Here is a 12,837-nt window from a genome sequence, read left to right as displayed (position 1 = left end):
TTTAATTAAGTGACAGGACGAGGGCAAGGCGTCAGTTCAGCTCAAGTCGGAGCTGCATTATAATGGCGCAGGGCAACAAAAGTGTGGGCGGGGCATCGAGACTTTAGTCGACAAACAAATCGCTGGCAAAACAAACAAACAAACAAACAAACAAACAAACATACAAACAGAATGAGGACCTGGGCAGACAGTGATTGAAAGAAGTCTGCACACGTGTGCACAGGTGCCCATCGCTGGCGCTCATTAAAATGCAACTGTGTGCGGTAATGGCCAAAAAGGGAAACGTGCAATAAAAGCAGACCCAGAGAAAACAGTTGTGGAAGAGCAGAAATAGCAGGAAAAGCTGGAAACGCGTGGAACATAGCATAGAAATACATTTTGCTTTATGCAAATGCATAAAAAATACCACAGACCAAGTGGAGGCAAATAAACGAGTCGGCTGTAGTGCCAAAAACAAAAAAGCTCGCTTCGCCTCGCCAAATGGAGCAATGCGGGAGTATATCAAAAATCCATGTCGGCGTCTATCTCATCCCACTTTCAGTGGCGTCTGACTGGAATGGAAATTTCAGGATCTGCTGCTGATTTTGCTCCTGCTGCGCGTGTTATTTCAGCAAAAACGCGTAGAATAAATTTAACAATTTTTAAAACCAAAAACACAAAGTAAGATATTTGTGGGGAACTGGAAGAAACTGTGAAACTTGTTTAGCTTCTGGCCATATTTGTATTAATCCGCTTTAATATCAAGTGTACCCATTTTTATAAAAAAAAACAATCCAAATATAATAGGTTTTTTATTTTTACAATTTTAGGAAACATTTAAAGAGTTAATATTGTTGACAAATTATTGGGAGTCGCGTTTAAATGATTAGGTACTTATTCTATAATTATTTCTCTAAAGTTATAACAACATTCCTAAAATAATTGTCTAACAAAAATTGTTTTCCAAAACATAAATTTAAACTAGGAAACACACTTTATGGAATCTCAAACAGATTGTATAACAAGCATGTTGAAAAGGCTTTAAGTTTGAATTTCGCCTGCAGGTGGCAAATTCAAAATACATAATCCAAATACAAAGTGATAATTATCAATGCCCTTTGAAAGACTTCATTTGAAGTGTTGAAAGGCAGTGGGCTTAATGCGAATATCTCAAAGGCCCCAGAGCTGAATATTTTTCGTTGTTTTTCAAATTGTACGCTCGACTGAGAAGTCCAAGAAATGGAGTTCCAAAAGTGCCAAAGGCACAAATTAAACAAGGATTTCAGAAATAAGTTTAAGAGTGAGAATTCCCTTAAATGAAGTTAGTTTTTGAGACTTAAATTGGTTTGGAATTAGAAGCGTGTGCGTTTGCTTAAGTGCCCCTCGTTTCCTTATCCTCGTTTAAGGTACTGGGCTAATCAGTCGAACAGCTGATGGCCAGAGGGTCGGGCCAAAACGCTTTGGGTCAGACAAACATCAATAAATTAGAAAATGAATAAATAAATAAGCTTCGAGCTTGGCCCACTCAAACTCACACTGACACTCACAGGAAGGCCATGCCGAATGGGGGCGGTAAATAAATCACCACAATAAATCTTTGGCACGCAGTTGGAAGCGTTTTGCGGGCGACCCACCTCCCCACGACCATGGCACATTTTTCCGCATGTAACTATAAATATATTTATGCATGCATGACATAAGTTTGTCCGGAGTGGCTGAGCTGCTCCTCCGGATGCGCCCATAGAAATCATCGCAAGCTGCAAAGCGGCCAAACTTTAAGCAACTTTGGGGCAACCGCAACACCGCACTCAATAGACGACAACGACAACTGCCACTGGGACAATGTTCGCAGGCCTGGGCGGGAAAATCGCATTAATTTCACAAATTTGACTGGCAAAAGTTTGAGCCGGCACCAGGCACTTGAAGTTAAGCGCCATTTTAAGACAAAAGGATACACTTCAAAGGCGGAACGGAAGGCTCAATAGTCAACATTAAATACGGGGTGATTTGCCTTTGTTGCCAGTGACGCTAAAACTTTTGAATGGATACTTTAAACTAAGAGCTTTTAAATTGAGGTATCGAATACATACAAAATAATAAAAAAACATTTTTAGCAATTTTGTTTCTTCGTAGTATTTAAATAAATTTTTTACAAAATTTTTACAACAATTTCTGAACATTTTCGATATTTATTAAGTTTTTGTTATTTATTTTTTTATGGTTTCTCATTTATAAAAATAAATTTGTGTATATCGACCTTATAATGATAAATCAAGTTGGTAGGAAAGTTTTAAGTCAGTTAAGCACGAACAACATTTGACATTTTTTTTGATTTAATATATTTTTTGTACCCTTGGGATTTCCAATTTAATTTAATTATCAAGTACTTTAGTTTTCTAGAAGCCATATGCAAGAAATATATATTTGCTGCGCTAAAAAAAAACAAGTTCATGTCAAAAACCAAACAATCATCCATTTGCCACATATTTATTTTAAAATCCGAAAATATAAAGAGCTCACAATTTATGAAAACAAATTCCAATTCGAATTCTTCTATTTCAAAATGTGATTGCTAAATAGGCCTTTTTGCCTTAATGTTGCCAGCCAATAAAAGTCATATTCAGTTTATTTTGCCAACAATTTATTCATATTTTTAATGGATCTTTCAAGCATGACCTGAAGCAAGACCAAATAAATATTGTACGTAGTTTTGTTAGTAGTTTTTTTTTCTGTATTTTTTTCTTGTAAGTTTTCACTTTAAGTAAGAATTTTCTTTTCTGTTGAATCATGGTGCTTGAAGAGTTTTTCCCTGGCAACGGAGACGCTTTTTGTTGGCAGCAGTCAAGCCGCAGCCATTAGCTTAATTTCTTTAATTAATGAATTTGCTGAAACTTGTTCCCTGATTTCAGCCATCCCCTTTTCTTTCTTTTCTTCGCACAGAGTGTGTGTGTTTGTGTGTGTTTGCAGAGCCGTTTAAATGAGAATTCGTCTTCTCAAGTAGGCACACATACCCAAAATTAAGGAAATTAATCATACGCACTGTGTGCCCATAAGGGGAAAGGGACAGAGACAGAAGCAGAAGCAGAAGCAGAGGCAGAGTCAACTCCCAGTCGACTGCACAGTAAATTTTGTATTTTCCACATTTACTCGTTGAATATGCACTCAATTGGAATTTATGTGATTTGTGTGCTCAAGGACCTGTTTGGGTTATCAACAACACGGCAGGCTGTGCTCGTCCTGCTCGGCAAATCTCTTTGCCTGGTCCATGACTTTGGACTTTTGGCTTATACGCTCATAGACACTATATATGTATAGAGTCTTTTAATTAGCAGCCCTCAGATCGTCTGGGTGTTTGTGTGTGTGTGTGCGCAAAGTTTTGGGGCATTTTAATATTGTCATCATCATCATCATCATAATTGAAATAAAGCAACATAGCTCCTCCAGGCATAAAGCTCCTCTACTTCTAAGGGCGTGACCCAAACTCTTTTCGGTTTCTCGTTTAAAACATTTTGTGTGCTACTTTTTCACAACTTGTTGGGTGTTTCGTTTCGCTCCTTTTGTATTTTTTTTGGCTTGTGAGTGGGGTTTTTTGCTTTTTTATTTTTATTTTACGCCACTTTGTGTGCTACTTTTTGGCCCAGAAAGTGTGTTGCCCTGCGTTTACCTTTATAAGCGGCTTTTGGCCAATTTGCAGGGGTACAAGGACGGTGCGGCGGTTACGTCGTGCGTGGCAGAACCTCCCCGTTGGCCAAACCTTTTGGCGGCAATTTTTGGTCGGTTGTCGTCGGTTACGGTTACCGGTTACCGGTTATCATTTATGGCTTACACATTTGCCTAGACTTTGTTTTGTTATTGCAATTAGCAGCAGGCATAATTAAGTTGGCTAATTGTAGGGCCGCCGATATGAGCAAAGGGCCCTAAAACCATTTACGGTTAGCCATAAAGCAATTTACCAAAGCTCCTTTTAACCTAGAAAAACAAATGTGCATGCGGAACAATATATGGCCGTAAGCGTAATCCAGGGTTTGGGTCTTCTATGGGAAAGGAAACTATTTATTTTTTTCCAGATTGATTGATTTTAATAGCAAAAAATTATTTCATGCAATGTGTTTAAATATTTAGCGCATAAGGATATTATTATGGTACACATTTTAGATTTTCTTAACAATAATATTACATTTATAGATTCAATTTATGTGTTCTCCTTTTTAAGCAGAAAGGGAAAATCAGTGCAAATACGTTTTGTTAACAAAGTCGTAACAAATGTTGTTCTGTATAAATCAAAAGGAACGCAAAGTAAGCCATTCCATTGGTTTATTTTAATGGAACGTTTCAGTTTCAACAATGACAGACAATTTAAAAGCCTGTAGATGTCATTATTTATACGCTAATGCTTTCGCCCAGAAAATGCTAAATTCGATTTGACCCGGCGGCAGGAAAAATAACAACAATAATGGCTGGCGAATCACTATCAAACTGAGCGCACAAAAGTGCGGACACCGAAAAGTTTTTACGAGCGTTCAACCAAAACAAAACTTGGATTTGCATAATATACAAATATACCCACACACTGGCAGCAGCGCAGCGGTCCAACATAATATCCCAGTGTGTTCTGTGTTTGACCTGTTTGTGTGTGTGTCCTGTGTGAATTTAATGGCTGCAACGACAAGCGACAAAACTCAAACTGCGGTTATTTAGTACGCAAAGCTTTTGAAGTACTTTATGCGCAAGCAATGAACTTTTAATGTGAGCATTGCCAAAAGCAACAAGGCCGGCAAAAATGTTAGAAGGAAGTGCCAGTGCCGTTAGTGATATATCAGAGCTAAGCACTCCCGCGAAGCCATTCTACTCCCACACAAAACTTGAGAATGGCAAAAGGGAGCAGGAACCATACGAAATTTACTTACAAGTTTACTTGCCTGAGTTTCGGCTACACCTAAATAAATTTGTTTGAAGTTTAAACCTTTTATTAACAGGTGTTGCAAGCACAAAACTGTGTTATTAGGTTGAATATATTATCAAACAGTGTTGAAAAGTTGGTAATTTTTTTGTTATTAAGTGCTGTAAAGCCTAGTGAAGTATTTAGGATTTTTTATAATCTTATACTCAGGTTCAGTGTTTTTTAAATTTAAACATAGTTGCCAATATAAAAGTAACTGTTGAATAATACTGAAAATATGAAATACACAATATTCAATATTTCTGTGAAATTTTGTGGCAGTGTGGAAAATGCGAAATAGGAATAAACAGCAGAATCTGAAGGTGAGGAGACTTGGCTAGTTCCCGTCTGCTCCTGGCGACATAAATAACACCAAAACCCCAGCAACAGAAACCAACCAACAACCCAGACATGACTGCTTCACACGACTTACGAGCTTTGTTCGCGGTTTCCTTTTCTTCTGGAGGTTATGTTTTTATTCCCCTTTCTTTCACAACTGAATGATCATTGAGCTTTGGATTTGGGTGTAGTTAGCTTTTGTAACCAAGAAATAAAGGGTTTTATAAAGCCGGCTTTGATAAGGTGCAAGAACATAAGAACTTGATATTGCTACCAAAAATTCAAATATTTAGAAACAAAATCTGTGAAGTAAAATTAAAGAATGTAAGTATAGTATTACAAAAGTAGCTCAATCAAAATCATTTTTTCAATAATAAGATAAATAACACTACAGTAAAAAGATTAAACTCACAAAATATTTACAAGAAAATTTTTTATTCAATGGTTATAATTTATAAGTTATGAATACCAATAAAATGTCATTTTAAGCAACTGTTTTATAACTTTCGCTTGACTTTTCTTTTATTTTCGTTCTTCATATTTTATCCTCTCAGACAGCCACTTCCATTACCAAAGACCTCGCTAACCACAGCTAATAGCATCCATTTATCCTATACATATCTCAACCCCAACTTAGTTTGAGCAAAAAAGTGGCTGCGATAATCGCAGGGGGTGGACCATCCACCGCCTTCTTTAACCCCCTTTTGCCTCACTTTTTTCCCTCGAACGCCACATGTGCACAGTATCCATTTGCATCTGTGTGTGTGTGGAGGCGCCTAATTAATTGCCGCCGCGTTGAAAATATTATTTTTAATTGTGTGTTTATGCACAGAGCCAAAGAGAAATATGGAGAGGCGTTTAAAAGCGGAAGCCATCCGGAGTCAGGTTGGTTGCTAGCCAAAAACAGCTCAGCTGCTTTTCCTACTTTCCGCTTGCAACCAAACCAAGCCACACCAACACAACCCAGAAAAATAAACATAAACAGCCACAGACACACAGCCACATGGCTGGCATATTTATGAAAATTATCCTTTCGCTGTGGCTTTTTAAGATGCTCATAATTTATATTTAAGTTGAGTTTAGTATGTCGCCAAGTGAGCAAAAGCAACAACGCGCTGTTTTATGGGTTAAACACCAATACTGGAAAGCATACAGTGAGGGCATAGATAATAGAAGGACCCAGAAAATTTCCAAAATTAAAAAAAAATGTATTGTACAAGTTACAAATTTTAATTATATAATATCTGCTTTGCGTTTTAATTATTTTAAGCAAATAATTTTAATTTAATCCGTTTATATGTTACCTCAAATAATTAAAATCTTTTCTGTTGATTTGTAAAATGTATTTCTTCGATGAGAAATTAAGTGATATTTTTTCCAGAAAAATTACATTTTTTGTGCTCTTTTAATAGGTTACATTTTACTTGATCCTTAGAGCTTACTTTGTCCTTTTTGATAATTATAAATCTGATTAATTTCTTAAAGTGTATAGCTAAAATTGGTTTATATAAATTCCGCCACCATCGTACTGCCAAAACAGATATTCCTATATGGCGCTCATGTTCGTGTTTAATGGCGGAAGCTGTTTAGTGTCACGGCTTGCATCATAAATCTCAGACTCCCTCTGCCTCTGTTTTCTGTTCGTCCCTCTCGCTTACTCCCACTGCACTGGCGGGCGAAAATGTCAAAGGGTGGGGGGCAGCCGACTGTGATGCTGCTTTTAATTGGTTATCAAAGGCGGCCAAATAAACCTGGGCGCTCAAATATTTACCCAACGCCCAGAAAGATTTTTGGCAACGAGAGCTGCCAGTTGACCAGGCTAAAGTCAGAGGAGGGTTTTTTTTAAGCGGAGCAGCGGCGGCAGGGGGTTGGTTGTGCAAGGCCATTAAATAAACGCAACGCAGCGCAGCGTTTCGAGTGGTTTTCCCAAAGTAATTTCCACTTTGAGCCAGCCAGACGATGGAGGCGTTTGCATCTTTAGTCCGCTACCAGCTGCGCAAACACTTACAAAAACTTAGTGGCAATACTTTAATAGAAAAAAGGTAATAACGCTGAACTTAAAAGCTATTTAATTTTAAAAAATAACTCTATTATCAATTTTAATATCAACTGTGGGTACCTACTTTGGTTTTTAGAAATCAAGAAAGCACATATTAATTAGGTTATTCACAATTTATATTATTTTTTAATGAAGTTAAGATTTAAAATTACATCAATTTTTGTAAGCTATTTATAGAAAGCCGTTTTATTTTTAAAAATACAATTTTTTCATCCTATGTTTTTTTGAAATAAAATAACTTAATAAATATGTGTAACCTACATTTTGTTAATTTACTCAAAAAAGTAAAACCGAATAATTAATAACAAAAAACGTTTGATTTCAAAGGTGAACTTACCGTTGTAACGTATTATATTATATGTGAAATGTATTTAATTTTAAAACACGCGTATTTAATCTTGAAAACCCTTGAGAAAACCTCAAAAAAAGATAACCTGCTTAAGCATTTCAAAAAAAGCCTTTCTGATATGAATAATATATATTTTTAATTTTTTTTTAATTGAATCCCTATTTCCCAAAGGTTTGCAAATAATCTGAGTGCAGTAGAAACCCTAGGGGTAACCGGGATGTGATGAAAAGAGGACTCTCAAAGAGGGTCCCATCCTGGGAGGTTTGGTAGTGGTGTGGGCAGATGAGCTCTTATCGCCTGCACCTCGTCCTGACAGGATATGAGTATTTAAATTTATCGCAGTCGTCGTTCAGCGTTTGTGGCTGTTTGTGTACATAAATTAGGGCCTGCACCTTCTGGAATTTTCCCCATTGCCTCAGGGCTGAATCAAATCTGATGGCAAATCGAAGCCAATAATTGAGTGCCATGTGGTTGGAGGCAAATGGCAACTTGAACTGCAGTTAACAAATATTTACTTGGCTGAGCATTCGGTGAGAGCAAATTGAATGGGGCTCGCTTTGGTGTCGGGCTTCAATGGGTTAAGACCATCGGACACATCAAACAAAACCAAATCCCTGCGTTATTTTTCCTTTAAATGAAATTCAAGCAATCAACGCTAATCGGATCAATTCGTGAATAGTCCGAGTGTGTGTCTGAATAAAGGTTTCTTGTTTTTATTGGTGTTTTCTCTGTGCTTGGCTGCGCTTTTTGCTTTCGCCATTTGTCTACGGCTATGTCTTTGTTTTGTATTGTTGTTTTCCTTTAATTTGCATTGAGCAAAACTTTTGCCTAATGAAATAAGCGGAGTAATCGATCTGACGACGCTGTTGTTGTTGTAACTTAAGCTAAGCGGCCACGCCCCTTCTTTCCCCCTTGCCACAAAAAGACTCCCCTTTTCTTTACCACTCCACCACCAACTGTTGTCTGTATTTGTGTGTATTTGTATTTGTTCAAGTGTCGTATCGGTTGCGGCTGTGGCTTGGCTGAATGCCTTCGTATTGGTGAGTGTGAGGCTGTATGAGTGCAAAAGGAAATGGCTGTGCAAATGTGTATGTGTGTGTACTGTGCGGTTGAAAAACGGCAATTCAATTAATTTCCGCTGCTGCTTAAAGCCGTAATGAGCATTTAAATTGCTTCTGAATGAGGTTTGCGGTGCCAGCAATTGTCCATAAAGGCATCGGAAATACCATTTGCTTCCTCAGTTAAAGCATAAAGTGCACTAAGCAGAGCCATTAACAAATTAACTTGGCTGCCCTCAAGATGTAATCAGTATATTTATACCATTTAACTATAACTATGAGGTTAAATATATAGACCTCTATTAAATTTTTAATATATAACTGAGTAATACATACAAAGTAAACAATTAATATTAAAACAACATATGTTTTAAATTTTTTTTTTGATTACTATATTAATATTACAAAAGATTTCAAAATACAAGTAATTTAAAGAAAATAATAGTGTGCATAATACCAAAGTCAGTAGATAACATATGTTTTTTAGGGTTGGCGGAAGAGGTGATTTCGTATAACGACACCCAAGCTGGTCAAGAGGCGATGATAAATGTGCGAGTGGTCCTTGTTGAATTAATCCCTGCCACAAATCAGACGGCGCCGCAACCAGTTGACCAATCGAGCCATAATTGTCAAGGAGGCAAACTGTTGATCAGCATAATCCCGCATCGGGTGACACCTGTCAGCGGAGGAACCGAAAGTTGCCTCCTTGTTCCAAGATTTATGTGCCTCGATGCGGCGTCCATTAAGTCAAAGCCCGACATTTTCGGGTGTGCGGACGACGCGTACATAACCTTTTAACATTTATTGAAGTTTATTGAGGGTCCGAAACGATTTGGTATGCGTGGGATGTCTCATACCCATTACTTAATGGGCATTCGAACCCATCGGTGTGTGTGTTTGTGTGTGTTGTGTGTTGGGTGTCTGAGTGCGGATTGTCAACAAATTAATCAATGTTTATTTGCTAAGTAAGTTCGCCCTCGAGGCGGACAACCGGTTTAGACAGGCCGGGGGGCCAGGCGTGGTCCCGTCCGCCCAATGTTTTGTTTCCTTTTGCCATTTCCTACTTCCGGCCATGCGTGTCTGTCTGTGTGGTTGTGTATTTGTGAGCGAATGCGTGCCTGTGTGCGTGTGTATTCGTCCTTTTGTGCCTTTGTATTTGTGTAACTAATCGCGTTAATAGAGTGGATAATGTGCCGCAGGTATGTTGGCCAGCGGAGCGCCTTCAAATGCCTTTGGCACACGGTGAGCGGCGCAATGAAAGTGTTTCGCTTTGTGCCACTTCCAGGACCACCCCCTTAAATCCACCTCTTATTTGTACGAGTGTGTGCGTGTATGTGTGCCTGATTAGGCCCTGTTTAACGCCCTCGTTGTTGTTGCTCTTTGCCCATCTTGTTGGGTTTTAAGTGTCGTTTGATTGGTTAACGGGGCGTATGCGTAATATTCAATTTGGCCAAATTACAGGGCCCAAAATCCCACATTTTTTCCCCCCTTTGTGTGTGTTCGCCTGGTATTTAAGCAACTTGATTGCCATCGATTTGTGGGCGTTGGTCGTAAAAATTACACAGATTGGATCAACGAGGCGAAATGAAAAATAGTTAATTTAAAAATAAAGTCAAAGTACAAGTCACTAAGCTTTTATGGCAGTTTGTAATTAGTGCTGATATTTTCACAAAAGGCAAAAACACAAAAATAGATCCAGGGGTTATATAAAGCTTTATATAACATGCAAAAAAGGTCATCATTGTAGAATAAAAACAGTGTATATGTTTATATAATGGGACAAAGAAAATTAAATAAAATCAACAACATAGCAAATACTTTGTTCCTTTTCACATTTCCTTAGGTAAAGACATTTGAATAATTTTTTGTTTGTGTTTTAAGCAACAATCTAATGCTGTAAATGCATATGTACATAAGTGATTGAAATATTCAAAGCATTTAAATGGCATTGCTGTTGGAACCGATTTCCCAGCAGCTTCAATTACAATGCTCATTTGCTTGCAAAAGTCCTTTGTTTGTTATCCCAGTTGAAAAAGCAAATCTCAGCACGGAACATGCAAAATCCGCAATCCACTTGAGCCAAAGCACACAACACACACATTTTACCGGGGGAGTCCCGAACCCTATACCTATCGATTAACGTTGCGTATGTGTGATGTTGCTGTGCTCAAGCGAGCGCAGCAAATGGGCATCAAATGACGCAGCAACATTGTCAAAGCAATCGTAACAAATGAAGTCAACAGTCTAGGTTGCCCGGGCCTTTGCTTTTGCTTTTGCTTTTACTGATTTTTTAAAGGGATTCGCTGCATGGTGAGTTGAAATGCAACGCCCACGCAGAGGCCACAGAGGATGCAGGATGGTTTCCAGGACGGCCAGGACACCGCCAACACATTACTAATATGAGTTGGCTACGCCTCGCTGTCATCGCACCAACACTGCTCACATGAGCTCCAGTGGCAACCGCGACACCACACAGAGAGAAAATTTTAAAATTACATCACACTTAGAACACCTGAACTAGCCTTCACTATGAAATTATTTTTAATTAAATTTGGCACAGAGTTTAGACCAAAAACCTGAATATACACACTTTCAACACTAACATAATCTGTTAAGATTGGAAATTAAATTGTCTAGGAACCTATTAGGCCAAGCAATAAATAAAAGCCAATAAAGAAGTCAAAAAATTTCTTGGAGAAATATTATTTTATTAAACTTAAGTATATTAATTCATTAATTAGTTTATTTATTTTTTATAAAATATTTGATCACAGATCAATTAATGTTTTACACATATCGTGATAATTCGGATTCCTTTTAATTATTTTTTTAACAGTTTCTGTATATATTATATATTTTTATTCATTAAATTTATTATTTGGTACTTTTTCAGTCATTCTCACTATGGTCCTCTTTTCATTTTTTGCAGTTGAACACCAAAAATAAATATTTCGGGTTCAATTAATATATACAATGTAAAATTGAGGTGACCCACTTAAAGGCCATTTTGACATAAAGCAAAACTTTTTTTGGTGACCCAATTTGGTGGCATTTTTTCGCTGTGCAGCCAGGAGAACGACAAAGACCACCGACAGCTCTAGTTGCCTTCAAGTGGCGACTCTTGGGATGTGAATTTATGGCAAACACGGAAATGCGAGCCGGATGACGGCGTCAATTGCAGAGGCCATGCACACGCGCTGATTATGAAATGCGTCTCATTAAAAGAAGAGACCTCAGCCAGAAACCAACTTGGATCCCCTATCCTGCGGGCTACGGGCTGCGGCTCCCGCCAGTGCCTGACCCAATTCCAAATAGGATGGTGTCAGATCCAGAGGCGGCCCCAGAAAGTTTGCGACGCTCCCATGGACAGCTGTCACCGGATCCCAAAAATATTTTGATATGCAGCTGGTTGGCTGGCAGTTAGCAAAAAACCCCAAGCTCAAATTGACAACACACATTTGCCACAATATTTTTACAACTGCGCACAGATGTGAGCGGATGACACTCCAAATATTTGGTTGGCCCATATAATTGCGGCCATGCGGTCTATGGCTAATTTCGTGGCTTTTTCTGGGGATTTGTGACGATGGCAGGCACAAAGTTTGCAATTAAAATTCATGAATTCACATATATTTGTATGCGGCTTGAATTGGCAGAAAAAAATTCACAGCAAGTTCTCTTAACTAAAAATGCTGTAAATGAATGGAGGAACACTAAAGCTCTTTTAAGTTGCCATGTGTACTGAATTAAACTTCTTTTTGTTGTTTTTTTTTCTCCCTCAACGTTGATCTTCCCCGAAAACTGCTTTGCATGCTAATCTTTAGCCATGACTTGTGGGCGCTCGCAGGCAATGACCTAATTCTGTCAACAAAATATCATAGACACCAGTCAAAGATATGAGCTCACTGCTAGCACACGGTAGCACAGCGAAAAATATTTGATATAGTTTATGCCATGCAATCTATTATTCATGAAAACCAAAAGATAATTTTTTTTCTAATTTTTCAGAGAAAGGGAAAAAGGTAATATAATAACACAAACAATTTGATTTTTTTAAGTATGGCACAACACATGGTAACAACAACTCAAAATACTTAGAATTATGATTTTTAAA

General features: G+C 37.9%; 1 protein-coding gene across 3 annotated transcripts in view; it reads left to right on the top strand.

The window, feature by feature from the left end:
- Positions 1-12,837, top strand: part of LOC128257891 (connectin) — a 154,190-nt gene that overhangs the window by 17,955 nt on the left and 123,398 nt on the right. The window lies entirely within an intron of this gene.

The sequence above is a fragment of the Drosophila gunungcola genome, assembly GCF_025200985.1.
Source record: "Drosophila gunungcola strain Sukarami chromosome 3L unlocalized genomic scaffold, Dgunungcola_SK_2 000002F, whole genome shotgun sequence".
NCBI lineage: Eukaryota > Metazoa > Arthropoda > Insecta > Diptera > Drosophilidae > Drosophila > Drosophila gunungcola.
This window is presented reverse-complemented; position numbering and strand designations above follow the sequence as displayed.